Here is a 16,558-nt window from a genome sequence, read left to right on the forward strand (position 1 = left end):
TTTTTTCAACGTATTTTGTTTTTATTGTTTAAGTAAATTAAATAAATATATTTTTGTTGATTTGTTTATGCGATTTTGTTCTAATTATACCCTTCACCATGAGTGGCAAGGGTATATATAAGTTTGTCACAAACTTATACACCCCACAAAGTATATATATTCTGGATTGCGGAGTCGATATAACCATGTCCGTCTGTGCGTTGAAATCAACTTTCCGAAGCTCTCAAATAACTTACATAGCACGATTCATACATCATTATTTCCGAAATTCTTTCGGCCCGGTTGCTATTTAAAATCGAGAAAATCGATCCTGAGATATAAGGAAAAAACCAGGACAACCTAGATTTTTGACCCATATCTGGATTACTAAATCATTACTATAGACAATATGGATATCTAATGATAGTTATTTCAAAGACCTGTGCAACGACGTATATAAGACCATAGTAAGTTGGACATACAATGGGTCAAAATCGGAAAAAATATTTTTTAATCCAAATTTTTATTTTCACCAAAAAATTTTGTTTCACTAAATATTAAAAAAAAAAAATAAAAACTAAAATTTGTTTTTTTAAATTAAAAAAAATATTTTTTTAAAATTGAAAAAAATATTTTTTTAAAATTGAAAAAAAAATAAATTTTGTTTACCTAAAAATATTTAAAATTTTTATTTTAAAGTATAATTTGGTGAAGGGTATATAAGAATCGGCACAGCCGAATATAGCTCTCTTACTTGTTTTTTAAATTAAAATCTGAATTTATGCGATTTTTCAGATTTTTGGAACGAATCATTAGTTTTTATATTAAGCTAGAGTATCATTATATGCGAATTCAATTTATGCGAATTTTTTTGTAACGCATCTATTGTCGTAAAGAGATAATAGTTATTTCAATGCAATTTCAACAATGTTTGAGCTACTGTAAACATTTTTATGTTCATAGCAAATATAAATTTGAATATGGTTCACTGAAACATAATAATTTTTCAAACAACTAAATAATGATAAAAAAAATTGTTTAATAAAAAAGAGATAAACCACTTTTTCATCCAAAAAACTGCATAAAATTACTATTTTTAATTTTTATATTGAAAATCGTTTATTTTTTTTATTCATAATCGATAATGCTCTGAAATAATTTGTATATTAATTGTAAATTAATTGTCTAACTAACAAAAAAAAATCGAGTCCATTCGGTCCATATATTTTTAATAAAGCGGACCAAGTTGTGCCAAAATTTTTATATTTTAATTTTCAAATGCGTGTATAATGGCTATCCGGACCAGCCAGAAATGCCAGATTTATTTCCAAACAATTTTGATCCTGCCACACTGTGCGTAATGGAACCATTGGAATGGAAAAAACTATTTTCTTTTATAGCTTTCAAACACAATTTCGGACATGCAAAATCGTCTTTCAAGATTACTCGGCTTCAATCCGTATGGTACCCAATTTTCATGTATTTGAATGAATCCTGCTACTCGCAAACGTTATGAAATTGCTGCTTAAGAAGCAGCAATTTTAAAATCACCACTTCTGAACCACACAAACCATATATCGCATTTTGAAACCGATGGAACACATTCAAGATGGGCTTTGGTGAGAAATCGGAGTAGTTCAGCGGCACCTATTTCAAATTAATATAGGTAAGTTTTGTAAGTTGTTAAAAAGTCTATGCGCTAGCTTTGTCCCTATTGGTCTTATAGGAATAGGAACTTCCGAAATTTGACAGTTGATAGCGGCCATTTATTCATTTTGTTTTGCCAATTCATTGTGGATGGATATAGCGTTCAACAACAACTGCAAATGATAAAAATGTTTTATCAAAATGAGTGAGTCCGCACATCGCCCATTTTATGATAAGGCCAATTTCTGGATGAGTTTGCTATTTTCACGTTACAAAAAATATATTTTTGCTTAAATTTGTTATTATAACTCCGAAACTACTGAGCCGATTGAAACGCAATATATATGTGAAAATTGGTACGTAGTATGGGGAAAATGTTTGCATAATTTAATCATTCAAAAGAAGGACATTAACTACTCAATTTTATGTATATCAAACAAAAAAGTAAAATTTTGTAAAAATGAGCGAATTCACTTAATTTTGAATAAATTCGTAAAGAATCTATCGATTTTTATGATCAATATTTCATTTTGTTGCTATTATATGTGGCTTTGCGATTAAGCTATAAACTTTAACAATTTTTCGTTTTCGAGTTTTCATGATTTTTTTAAAACAAAAAAATATATTTTCACGTAAAAAAAATATTTTTTGCTTAAATTTGTTATTATAACTCCGAACTACTAAGCCAATTGAAACGCAATATATAAATATATGTAAATCTCAACTGTTCTGAGTTCATTTTAATAAATTCGGATTTACCATTTTTGAGTTTGTGGAGAAACTTCTAACAAAATTTATAATTTTACTCATAGAATTGAAAAAATTTACCAATTTCGTATTTTGTATAATGGTGGATCAAATCTATATAATGATTAGTTAAGCCTTTTTTGCTGTTGAGCTGTGGAATCGATGCCAGATAGTGAAGGACAAAAACTATTTTTTACTTGCTTTTTTTTCAACATTAAATTTTTAAATTTGTTTTTCAAATACATAGTTCTACTTTGACCCTATATATTCAAAACTTTATATAAAATGTGCAAACCATAGACGACTTTGCTCAAATTTTCAGAAATTTCTTTTTAGAAGACGAAGAAATATTAAAGACTATGGGCGCATCGAAAATCAAAAAAGCGCAAATTAAAGAACACGCTAAGGATCAGTTATGGAGCGATCCTCACCGTGTTTATTAATACGTTGCACTTTAATGTTATATTCTGCGGTTTTATACGACAACTAGGATTAATTAATTTGTTTTATTACAATTTTCTAGGATGTTGAATTCACCTTTAAATGTCTTCAGAATAAAGCGAAATATATTTCATTGGTGTTCACCATTGTCCTGTTGTAGTCCTTTAAAGTTGGGTCTTAAATAAAACATATTTTAAAAAATGTATTAATGTATAGCTTGAAATGAAATCTCATAAAGCAAATTATATGATTTAAATATATGTATATGATTTAAATATATATGATTTAAATATATTTTATTGTAAATAATATTTTTTAAACTAGTTTCGCATAAATCTTTAATTTTTTTTTATATCTACACCCTACTGCATGCGCGGAGCCAGAGGGTCAACAGGAAATCCCCCCCAAAGCGAAAAGTTTTTATACCCAAATATATTCAGAGACCTCAATTCTATGTATATATCGCTCAGTTGCTGCAACAACGTCATAATTCAAAAAAAGTCGTTTCGAGAAAAACGGCTTTAAATGTTTTATGACATTTTACTATTTCTTAAATAATTTCAATACAAATAATTTTCAACAGATCATGCGATTTCAGAAATGCAACCTGATTTATATAGTAGATGTTAATATCTTTCTAATCTATATATAACCCAAATGATTACTTGTCAAATATACGAGAAAACATGAATTTTAATTTTAACGTTTACAACAAAAAAAAAACACTCTCATAGGTACAAAAAATAATTGACTTTTTTGAAAACTGATAAAACTATATGAAATACTAAAGAACGGCGAATAGGTATTTTGTATTACTCAGTTCAAAACACCCGGTTTGAGTTATGACGATGTACACCTGGATTTGAATTTGGGACCACAGTGTATCGGTTGAATTGAAATTTGTATATATATTATCGAATACTATTTACTTTCGAGATCATATGCATAGATCAACGATCGATGGGCATTAAATTTGTTTAGTCGTTCTTAGATTCGATTTTTAATATTTCTTTGCATCAGCAAATAGGTAGGTATGTAGGAATTTATACAATTTTAAAAGCAAAAAAAAACATATTTTTTGTCACCATATTTTTTCTTCCACTGCCTGTTTTTTAACTCAGCTCGTAATATCATTGGTTCCCATATAAAATGCTCATGATGCAAAAAACAACAACAAAACAATTCCCATATACTGCGTAGAGTAAAAAGACAAAAACAATAAGTACTGTATTAGAAACAACAACAAAAACAAAGTCGCCCCCATATACAAAGAATGTCACAATGAAATCTAAATTGTAAACTACACATATTCATACTCATTCACACATTCACAAATAACCAAGTAAAACCAGAAACAAACACACAGATGCAAGAGCAAGGAGTTTATTTTACTGTTAAAAGAAAATGTATAAGAGAGAGAGAGTGAGATATATTAAGGAGACACAATGAATGACACTTTTTGTTGTTGTTGGTTGGTTGGGAAAAAAAACATGGTAATGCAGTTAGAAAATGAGACAAACCAAAAGAAAATCCCAAGAACAACAATAGTTAAAGAGACTTTATTTGTATATAACGGTTCGTAGGGACGGACGGACGGACCAACTCATACTTAGAAAAAGCAGCAGCAGTAGCTGAATATGGAGGTATAGGCAGTAGATGTGGTAGAACAAGTAGTAAAATTTTGTTGAGGTGGATAAAGACGACAATTTAAAAAATTGCCATTTCATTCATTTGCACAAACAAAGAGGGCTGGGTGCAAGTTGTATGTATATGAATATTAGTACATATGTATTGGTTGCTGCTCCTGCGAGTATTTTGTGTGTGTGTGGGTATATTTAATGCTTTAACTCTGTCACACGCAAAGACATCAATTGGGGACAAACGAACGACAACTTTGGTAAAGCTTAAATAAACGATGTTTTTTTACATGCTCATGTTGGATACCCAAAGAGTAAATAAACAACAACAGCTAAACCAGAGAGTAAAATAACAAAATCGAGAGTTCTTGCAATACAATTTCCATTGTGCGCAATTCCCCCACACAAGAGATGGATGGTAGGAATTTTCATATTCGTATGTTTGGAGAGATGTTGTAAAGTTTTGCAGTAGCAGCCAACAAACAGCAGCTGTAGCTTTAGTATCGTATCAGTAGCAATAAAACGACACAAATGAAACGGTCACCAAAAAATCTTCAACGTAGTCGTCGCCATCGTTGGATGTTGTTCTTGTTGTAGTCGTCGTCTGTCGCATGTCAACCTTATATGGTTATATGGTCCAGTGAGCTCCCATGTACTACAGCCAAACTCATACACACACTCACATTGTAAATACATACATACATTGTTGACAATGTATGACTGAATAAGAAAATATCATTTTATATGCTGGCTAAATGGTCTGCTCCAAAGGTTGAATAAGGAAAGCATTCGATACACTTTGGTTACATTTATTTACTTTTTATCTGGGTACTTCTTATGTGTGGGATTTCAACAGAAAATACTCTGCTCTGAATAATTTGTGTCGTCCCCTTTTTTCCTGCAAATGTTTATCAAACAACAAAAGTGTGCATTAAGGAATTGCAAAGACAAAAACAACAAGAAATATTTTTAGTCATATGCTGTGGTTGTGACTACGGTTCTGGTTAATGGTGTTTATTGTTCCAGAATTGTTTGCATTCAATTTAATAAAGATCTATTTTATGGGATTCTTAGAGAATTAGCTTTTGCAAGTTTAAATTTATAATAAATTAATTTATTAAAGGAAAACGTTTAGCGTGTAATTTTGTATTAAAAATAGTAGGACACATAGTCACAAAAAAAAAATGTAATATGGTGTTTAAGCCCTATTTTCTCAATCTCTGGTTATTTATTATCATGACGATATACTGGCAGTTCTCGTACAAAAATTATATTAATTGGAAGAGATTTAGAAAATGGTGGTAAGACTATTTAAAGAAATTTAAAATTTAAGGTGGAGAACATTTCCAAAGTTACATTAGAAAATCGCATTTGCTTCACGAATAGGTACCTTTTTTTTTTTTTAATTATGTAGTCTAAAGGGGGCATAATGATGTTTCAAATGCATCTTAAATCAATGAAATCTGAATACAAATATTTACAGTACAGCCAATGATAATTTTCTTGATTAAAAAAAAAAAATAAATCGTGAATAAAATCGAAAGTTTTTCGAAATTTAAAATAATCAAAATGGAAGTGTCCGAAGTAGCTCGTGAACCATTGGATATATTTTTAATATGCCTTTTCCAAGATCATTTTAACATACATATAACTAGTTAATGAATTTTTGATATTTATCAAATTTGTTAGATATCCCACCTAAGGGCTGGTGCAATTAAGAGACCCTGCAAATAAATTCTGAATTACCTCAGCTCTTACTGTGTAAAATTTCATTAAAACATCTCGAGGGGTGCACCAGCTACTCAAATTATTTTGAAAATAAACTGGATCCAGGGGGAATGGAAAAACGAAATGTTTTAATATAAAAAAGGAACAAATGTAAAATAAGTTTTACTTTATTTTCCTCCAAATGGTTGATCTGGATCCGTGACTGCCCTATTGGAATACAGGTTGACAAAAAGTCTTTTGGAACTCTTTACATTTTCATATGTTGTCCGATTTGATTGAGGGCCTCATTCGTGGCCATTTATATCCATCAGAGAATCCTCTTCCTTTAAAATCCCAAAGCAGTTCAATAACAAAGCCTTTTAGGTAGCGAAATACGCTTTTGCACCCAGCTAAAAAATTAACTCGTGCATATACGATTTGACACCATTCAATAGTGCATCAAACCCCGTATGTGAACAAATCGTATATGAACAGTATCAATTTGACAACGAAGAAATGACATCATACCATTGCCGATTTGATTCCATCCATTGTCGATTTTGGCACCGTCCATTTTGTAATCCCTAGCGTTCAACAGCACGTGCAAATGATAAAAAAAATTTAGATGAAAAATTTTTTTTTTTAAATTTGGGACGATACGATGTGATCCAAAAGTGTCCAATGGATCCATATTTCATTGAAAACGTCGTTGGCCAGTCCATAACTTCAACGACGAGCGCAATAGGTCGATGATTACCAACATCATTTTCAACAAGACAGTGCAACATGCCACATTAAACATTCTCCACGAGCGATTTGAGGGCATGGTCATCTTGCGTGGAGGTGATGTGAAATGGCTTCCGAGATCGTGCGATTTGACTTTTTCTTGTCATAGTAAATTGGACATTTCGAATGCTCGCCACCCACCGAAGCCGCGGCGGACATTTGCTCGATGTTATATTCCATACATAATGGTATAGATAAACCATTCAAATGAATAAAAGTTTTCGATGATATCGAAAGTTATTGAAATAAAAAAACGTTATTTTTCATTGCTTTTGATATTTATTTAATGAAAGTCATTAAATGTTTCATTTCTATACATTCACTATTTTGAACACTGATTCTTCTTTTTCGTTCTAAACAAAAAACTCAATGATAAATACCATTATTTTCGACCTCTGGAAATAAATCCGTTTAATATTCACGATGAGATGAGAAGGCGGATAATTTGACAACATGTTGTTGATTCCAACCCAAGTCGATTTTGCAAGTTAGTTTTTCGCTCAATGTGGAACTTTCCCCAATACAACTAATAAATGAATCAGAATCAGCAAATTTTCTGAAAATATACCTGTATTAACGATTTGATATTTAACAATATATTGTTGAAATAAAGTTGACCTTTTAAATTTACCATATTTAACACATCGGATTAAATTTGAATTACCAAATTACTACAGTTTAAATCTAATAAAAAAATCCTCATTATCTATTACCCTTGGGGTCCAAAGAATTATTTATTCTAGTACAATAATCATTATTTTCACTCTAAAGACTTTTTAAAATCCAACATAACTAATGAATTTTTAATATACAAATCATTAAAAATCACAAGCGAAATTTAAGAAATGATACACATTATTGACATCATACAATCAATAAAAAACCAAATAAAAAAACTAGAGGGTTTTTTTTTCCAGATATGTAACAATAAATAGAGAAAATAATGATTAATTGTTATACAATCGAATCCCAAAAACTAAACAATAAATACCTAAAGATAAACTATTTTAAAATACCATATATAAAATGATATTTGAAATTTGATTAATGATTTGCAGTGAGAAAGAAATAAAACTAAAGAAATGACAATAATTTTGATATTAAATATTTTTCAACAAATATTTTGTATACAATTTTGTATTTAAAGTAGCACATAGTATGTATTTCTCATCTTGTCGTCATTATGAATATAAATTATTATCATCATGATGATGATGTTAATGATGATTTTAAGTGCGACTTATTATGGTTCTTGAAGTGCTTTAATTAAACTTTAAAGAAATGTTGCTCAAATGTTCACTGCAGTAATATTATGTAGTATATCCCAGCAGTTCTGGGTGACTGTACCGAACTAGTGATTTTACCTATGATTTAAGGTAACCATTAGTTGTACAAATTGCTACATTACTAGTTATTTTAACATGTGTGTGTCATAAGCTCCTGACCTGACGCGGATCCAGGAACCCGAAGAGGTTTAATATAAAAAAGATTTAAGTATACTTAATCAAATAAAAAATAAACTGTTTGAGACTTATATCAACACAATTTGTATAAAACCAGTTTGCACGTATCACTCACAAGAAAGTTCTGTACACTATAAACGCTTATAAGTGACTTCACTCTAGATTATTTAGAGGGACTAAAGTGGCAATTGACTTCACGCAAGATTATCTGTATCTATAAAGTAACCAATTTTCTATGCACTACAAAATGTATATACGTGCTAAGTGACCCAAAAAATATAGAAATTGGAGTCCGCCAAGTGATCAGACATGTCAGTGACAGTTACTGTCTATAAGGGATACATTGACTACTTGCATAACTACTGGGATATGTATGATTATTTTATTCTATTTCATTTTTTCCTTGCTGTAATTTCTCATTCAAATGTTTGAAGAAGAATACGTCAGACAACTTGAAATATTCAATGTTTTTGTCTTTGTTTTACTTTCAAAACAATTTATTTACAGGAAGGAGTAGATGTAGCAGATTTATTCAAGTTTTTGTATTTAATCTAATACTTATTAGGCTTTCATATTTTTGTTTAGGGAAATGACAATGTTAAGCCTAACTTATCGGGTGTAAAGTCTGTTTTTTATCTAGTAGGATTTTAAAAAATATGCTAAGTATCATAACTACATTATTTTGTAAGATTTAAGAGATGAAATTCTTTAAAAATAGGGAGTCTGTATTTTTTAAAACCTTAAAAATTAAAGATTGTTTGAAATTAAATTTTATTTATAAAGTTTTTACTTATTTTTAATTTTCGGCGTTTATATTGGGTGTATGACTTAAAAATTTGGGATTTATTAAAAATTTTAGTTTTGAGTTTAACAATTGTACAATATAAATTTATTCAAAGTATTGGCCTTTGTAAGCTATGAACTTTTCCCATATCATCTTTTGAGGCCCAGAACCAATCAAGCCAATATCGGACACTCTGCTGCAAAATGAAGCATATCCCAGAGAGAGTATTCTGCATCGATTGAAAAAAATAGTATTTGGACGGTGCAAATTCTGGACTATGAAGCAGGTGAGGCAAAACTTCCCAACCACTTCATTCCAAATAGTTTTGAACAGGTATTGCAACATATGGCCGAGCTTTCTCATCATGAATTAATACGATTTAATGTTTGGCCGAATATTCTGGGAGTTTTTTGGCCAATGCTAGCTTCAAATGAATCAATTGAGTTCGGTACAGGTTCCCTGTGATGGTCTGGTCAGATTTCAGCTCATAATAGATAACACCTTTTTGATCCCACTAAATTTAGAACATTACCTTAGCGCAATGGATATTTGGCTTTGGAGTCGATTCGGCTGGTTGGCAGGGCTTCACATACGATTTCTTACACTTCGGGTTATTGTAATGATCCATTTTTCATCACAAGTAATGATTTTTTTTTCTTTTATAGCGTTCGATCATCATTTCGAACATGCAAAATCGTCTTTCAATGTCACTTGGCTTCAATTCGTAAGCTACCCTATTTCCCTGCTTTTTGATGAATCCTGCTGCTCTTTAACTTTTTGAAATTGCAGCTTGAGTAGCTCCCAATGATTTTCAAGGTCTTTTTGAGTTTGACAACAGACTTCATGGAGTAATACGAAAATTCTTGTCAAAATCACCACTTCTGAACCGCACAAACCATCACTCGAACATTTAAGCCGATGGAACACATAAGCTTTGGTGAGCAATCGGTGTGCTTCAGCGGCACTTTTTTCAAATTACAGAAGTAATGAAAAACTTCCCTCAAATGACGCTGTGTTGGCACAAAATTCGACATTTTGGAAGCAAAGGACCTTTGTTGTTTGCACTATAATGTTCAATGAATAATTGAGAATAAATGACAGATATGTACCTTTCAAAAGATGCGTCATCTATTGTAATTCCCGGAATTTTAGTCCTACACCCAATAAGTATGTTGAAATTTTAATTTTCAAATGCTTATAACTCGCTATCTATAAGAGATAAATTGAAGAATTTCAAATCAATATGATCTTAGCGAAACATTCGATATAAAATGGCGCATGTCTGAGTTGCAATTTTTGGACTCCACAGTGCCAATACTGAGGGATCTGTGAGGTCCGTCGAATATTCCACTGCTATACTTATATAAAATAAGAAATTCTTTTTTTGGTGAAAAAAAAAATTCGGGTTCAAAATTTTTTTTCCGATTTTGACCCATTGTTGGTCCAACTTACTATGGTCTTATATACGTCGTTGCAAATCCCTTCGAAATATCTATCATTAGATATCCACATTGTCTATGTTAATGTCTTAGTAACCCAGATATAGGTCAAAAATCGAGGTTGTCCTGGTTTTTTCCTCATATCTCAGTCATTTGTGGACCGATTTTGCTGATTTTAAATGGCAAACTTCTCGAAAGCATGTCTGACAGAATTATTGAAGATTTGAATCCCGAAGATATCTGGGGTCTTCAGAAAATTGATTTCAACAGGCAGACAGACGGTCATGCCTTAATCGACTCCGCTATCTATAAGGATCCAGAATATATATGGGTCGGAAATGAAAAATGTAGAAATTACAAACGGAATGACTAACTTATATATACCCTTCTCACGAAGGTGAAGGGTATAAAAATATCCTATGAATTTCAGCACCAAATTTATATTTGAAAACTAAGTTTGTTGATTTTCCGTAAATTTAAATGAGTTTTTATTTTATTAAAATTTAAATCTAAAATAGTTAATTTAGTTTCTCACATTATCACTTTAAACTGAAGAATTTTAGCTTTTGATTACCTTTAATAAATGACTGGCAGTGATGAAAACATAAAAATAAATTTTTGGAAACTATTGCGAGCAATACTTAAATACGTGTATATTGTTTAAATGTTGCTACTACTCATATATATATAGAAATACAAATCTGTATCTTTAAGTGTAAATATGTGGATACATATAAATGTATCTACATACTATATAAACGAATATTGTTGCAAGGTTGTCTATTAAATTCTGTTATAGTTGTTGTCTGATGTATGCCGCTTAATTCATGTAAAAATTTTTGTGTAAAATAAAAGAGAGTTTATTGGCTTTTCCTGGTAATTTCAAGATACATCCAAACATATATACTGTGTATTACTACTTACTTACTTATGTACGAATACAACTGCCAAGCCACCAGTCTGGTTGTTTAAAAAGTTCATTAGAATTTCCCTTCGATGTCTGTAGTTTTTCATATTCATGTTTCATCTTAAAGCTTTTTTATCGTTCCTTTAGATTTTATTGATTTTTCTTTTGTTTTGTGTTGCTGTTTTGGTTTGGTTTGCTTCTTTTTGTTGGCAACGAACGAGCTGTAAATTATTTTTGGGGGAATTTTCCGTATTTTTTTACATTTGTGTGTGAAAGTGTTTTTTTTCAGTACAACACAGACAAAATTTGCCGCCGGCCTTTGGCATAATTTTTCTTAATTTTCATTTTCCGGAAAATGTTTTTTTTTTATATTTTTGCTTGGTTTATTGATTAAGTTGTTTAACTGTAGTCGGCTTTTATGAAAAAAAACTTTAAAATTAAATAGTGTAAACTAATAAAATTGATGGAGTTTTAAAGGATTAACATTTCTTTAAGTTGAAATTTTGGAGCTACAAATAAAAAAAAAACTCTAAAAAGACGATTGAATATTTGATCTGAACATATTTGGTAGGCATAATAATAAGGTTTTTTAAACATTGAGTTTATAGACATTCAACTTAAAACAGGCGCGGATCCTGGTCAACCACTTGGGGGACAAAATTAAAATTTGTTCCACATTTTTCTTTTTTTTAATTTTTATATGAAAACTTTTCTGTTTTGTGGGTGAAAATTCCTATTTCACCCGCTCTGGATCCGCGCCTGACTTAGAACATATAGGGAAGAAAATAAAAATTATATATTCCGAGCCAAAAGAACTGCCCATCTTTTGAGGCCAAGAGTGAATCAAGCCAATATCGGATACTCTCTTACAAAGTGAAGCGTGTCCCAGAGAGAGAGTTCTGCTTCGACCGAAACAAGTAGTAGTTGGAGGGGCCAAGTTCTCGACTATAAAGCAGGTTAGGCAAAACTTCCCTACTACTTCTTTGTAAATAGTTTGTAACAGGAATTGCAATATGTGATTCGGTGCAAAAATATGTTTCTTTTATAGGGTTCTTTGAAGGTTTATCGGTTGCAAATTTAACAGCTTTAGAATGAATACTGCTGCTCTCAAACATTTTGAAGTTGCTGCTCGAGTAGCTCCCAATGATTTTGCAAGCTCTTGTTGATTTTGACAAAAAATTTCATGGAGAAATGCTTCTTTCTAATTCTTGATCTTTAAACTTTTTAGGCTGGCCTGAGCGATATTTGTCTTCCGTGTCAAAATAACAACTTCTGAACCTTCAATGGTTCATGGACAATATTTTGGTTCAATATCCTGTGTTCAAAAGCAAAAGATTTTTAGGAAAATTTATTAAAACTATGTTTGTGGAATATTGAAATTTAGAGATTTTACCCCATTCATACATAAAATTTGAACTTTGACCCTCAATAAAAGAAAAACGCAAGAGAATTTAAAATTTTTTAGGCAAAAATTTGAAATGTTGAAATTATTTGTTTCCTCCCTATAATCAAGAACTGAATTGGGGCTTAAGATACAATTTTTTCATTATACTTCTAATGAAACATATTAATTGGTTTCTTTCATTTATATTTTATATAAAAACCATATTTATACCGTCAACCCTGTCTTTAGTGTATGTATTTCCAAGAATTTAACTAAAACATTTATTATTTATATGAGTATTAATTTAGTATAGAATTACCAAAAACTAGTTCAATTGTCATAAACCAAAACAAATTTAAAATAAACAACAATGAATATGCTAAAAATATATTAAAGTTTATGACAAATTCTTTGAATGAAAACTAAAACGTATAGAAATTCATAAACAGGTAAACAAAAACTCATGTGACATTCAAGATAGACATAAAAGAGAGACAGAAGGATAATAATGACATTGAGATGATTTAAATAAAAATAAACTCATTTTAAAACTAGAGCACATAAAACAATGGAAATAAATACAACATAAAAACGCGAATAGACAAAATGAAATTTAACCCTTTTCGCTCAATAATAAATAAACACATCCATACACACAAAACAGGATAATAATGATGGCGTACGCAGTTCATTAATGGCGGATTGTAAAATAATAAAACAAGCAATAATAAATGTTAGACAAACAAAAAAATATATAGAGCAGTTTGAATATTATATTCTAAGCAGAACACTAAATACCATAAAATATGTATGTACATGGCCCCTGAAAAACTAGAGCACCCGGAAATTTCCCTGACCATAAAAAAGATGTTCTCTCAAATGATCATCAAGGAATGTGTAATAAATACATTTGAAAAGGGTTGTTTAAAAGGCTTAGAAAAATAATTAGAGCACGCGAAATAATAAAACAAATTAAAAGAAATTTGTAGGCGACAAAATGTTTTGTCTTGGGGTAAAAACAAAATAATGTTGTTAATAAAAATTTCAATTAAGCGAGGTCATAACAGGGGCTATTTTTTTCCCAATTACAGTTCATTTTTTGCTTTTTCTTTCGCTCATTTCTTTTTAGACGTCTTAAGGTCTGTCAGGTAGTTTCATAATTTCATTTCATTGTTTTGTCCTCCGCCCTTTGTTTTTGCATCTTAAGCAGCTGACATAAACGGACTAAACGTAGATTAGTAGACCACACAAAGACTAATAAAATAAATCCTTAGAAACAGTTTTTGAAATCTTTTTTGTTATTATTAAGCACTATTGTATATGAAATGTAATTATTTATTATTATTAAATATGAAGTGATTTTTTTCAAGAAATGTGAAAGATTGTTTATCTGTTTGATAATATTGATAAGTATGTTTTGCAATGATAATGATCAGTTATCTACTTTGATGTAACTTATCATCATTGTCAGTTTTATTTAAATTATAACAAAAATATCTTCGTAATATGATATTACCAACTTATATTATTTATTTTGTGATAGATATGCAAGATCCGGGTAAATTTCTATTAGAATGTCATCTTTGCATACATTTTTTAAAATGAAGCTCATTTTTAGGGATTTCCTATGAACAATTGCGAAATATAATCAAAAAATATCGTAATTTTGTCGATTGTACCGCTTCTTATGGAAAAAATTTAGAAAATCGGGCAAGTCCCTATTCTCAATACAGGGTTTACCTCAGAAAATTACTTGAACATTCATAATTGTCTTTTAACAATTAATATCGTGATAAAATTGGACAAAATAAAGTTGTATATGAACCTAAATCTTTCTATCATCTTTTGTGAGGATCTGTCCATAATTGATACAAGCCATACTTATATAACCCCTATTCACAAGATTCGGCTCAGTCGAATATAACACACGTAATTTTACAAACAAATTTTAACTATAGTGATTTGGTGGAAAATATAAGGTATCTCAAAATGTTGTGCCATTAAACAGCTTTAAGGAATGGCCTATAGACAATATCGATTTATGGTGCAAAATATAGGTATGTCTGTTGAGAAGGCACTTCACTCGTTAGTAGGGTATATTGAGAAATTGTTTGAATTCGGCCTTTCTGAATATAGAAAATAAATAAAGTGGGTGTTTTATTTCCACTTCTGTGGAATTTGGCAACAAACTGTCTGCTGAAGGAGTTTTTTTCCATGAGCTTTACAACGTTCGTATATGCGGTCGATGTAGCGTTGTCAGTTTCATGGATTCAGTTGAACATTGACATCAAGGATATTTTCAGCAGGTATTTCTTCGAAATTTCGGTTTTTGCGAACCGGTTAATTTAAAATGTTGATTTTCCGTTAACGGAAAACGATAAAAGTGTTTAAGAATTACTATGATTCTAAATACTTAGTAGAGGAAGATGAGTTTACTTAAAAAGGGTTTCAGAGTCTATTACACAAGCTTTAAATTGATGTACATACCTTCTGTCAATAAGTTTTACATCATTATTGTATTTTGATCTTAAAATGTTATTTGATTAATTATTAGTGTACAAACGTGCTAAGTTCCTTTTCAGAAATATTTCATTAGAGACGAAAAACTTTCCGAAAGCCTTAATTTTATATAACAATTAAGTAGAAGTGCGTTTGCATCTTATAGGTAATTTTTGATATTTGATAATAAATTTCAAAATGATCAAATATTTAATTAAAAAATTTAAAAAAGCCCAATTTTCAATTAACTTCTCTCCACGGGGAAGCGTGAAGATAGAAATCTTGTATACCTTCGAAAATAATACAAGTTCAGTTTTGCTTGGATTTACACTCCGATCACTGTGAATGCTCCATCCGGTTTGATGGTAAATCGACTTCGAAAAAAACTGTTTAACCTGTTAACCGACATTGAAATGAATTATTTTAAAAGTTTAAACAATACATTTGATTGCTCGGTATTAAACTGACACAGATGGCGAGATCATAAAAAGTCATTGCTGCAATATATGACAGGAGGAAAGCCATTAGCTATAATTATTTGATGGGATTACTAACCGATATTACCGGTCCGCACACTCCACACTATATGAAAAGGTATTAGGGATATTGACAATCCTAATAATATTATTTTGTTAATTTTTGGGAAATGTTTGTCGGGAATTTCTTCATAAGTTTTCTTCTAAAAGTTACTATATTCAGATACGTTTTGATGGCCAAATTTGTTGATAATTGAATTATTCTATTATATCCATAGATTTTTTCGGTTCTAACAACAGATAGTCAGTTGGCAAAGAAGTATTACTATTGAAATAACGGAATTTTTTTCACTCAACTTAAGCCACAGCAGAAAAATTTGGTTATTAAGAATGAATAAAATTTAAAATTTACGCTCATAAACGAATTATTAAGATGCCTGACATTACATCTTTTAGGGATATTCAATGATTATTATTCATATTTAGAGAAACTAATAACAATAATAGTGATTCAAATTTGTTTATCTACAATCAGATTTGAAAAATTTCTCTAACTACGCATGTTTTGTAGATTTAACATGGTCGAAATTCTTAAGTTTTTTAATTAAACAATAAATTTATTGATTTCATACTGATTAAAACTGTGACTGTGACAATACCGA

Source organism: Calliphora vicina, chromosome 4 (assembly GCF_958450345.1).
Source record: "Calliphora vicina chromosome 4, idCalVici1.1, whole genome shotgun sequence".
NCBI classification, from domain to species: Eukaryota; Metazoa; Arthropoda; class Insecta; order Diptera; family Calliphoridae; genus Calliphora; species Calliphora vicina.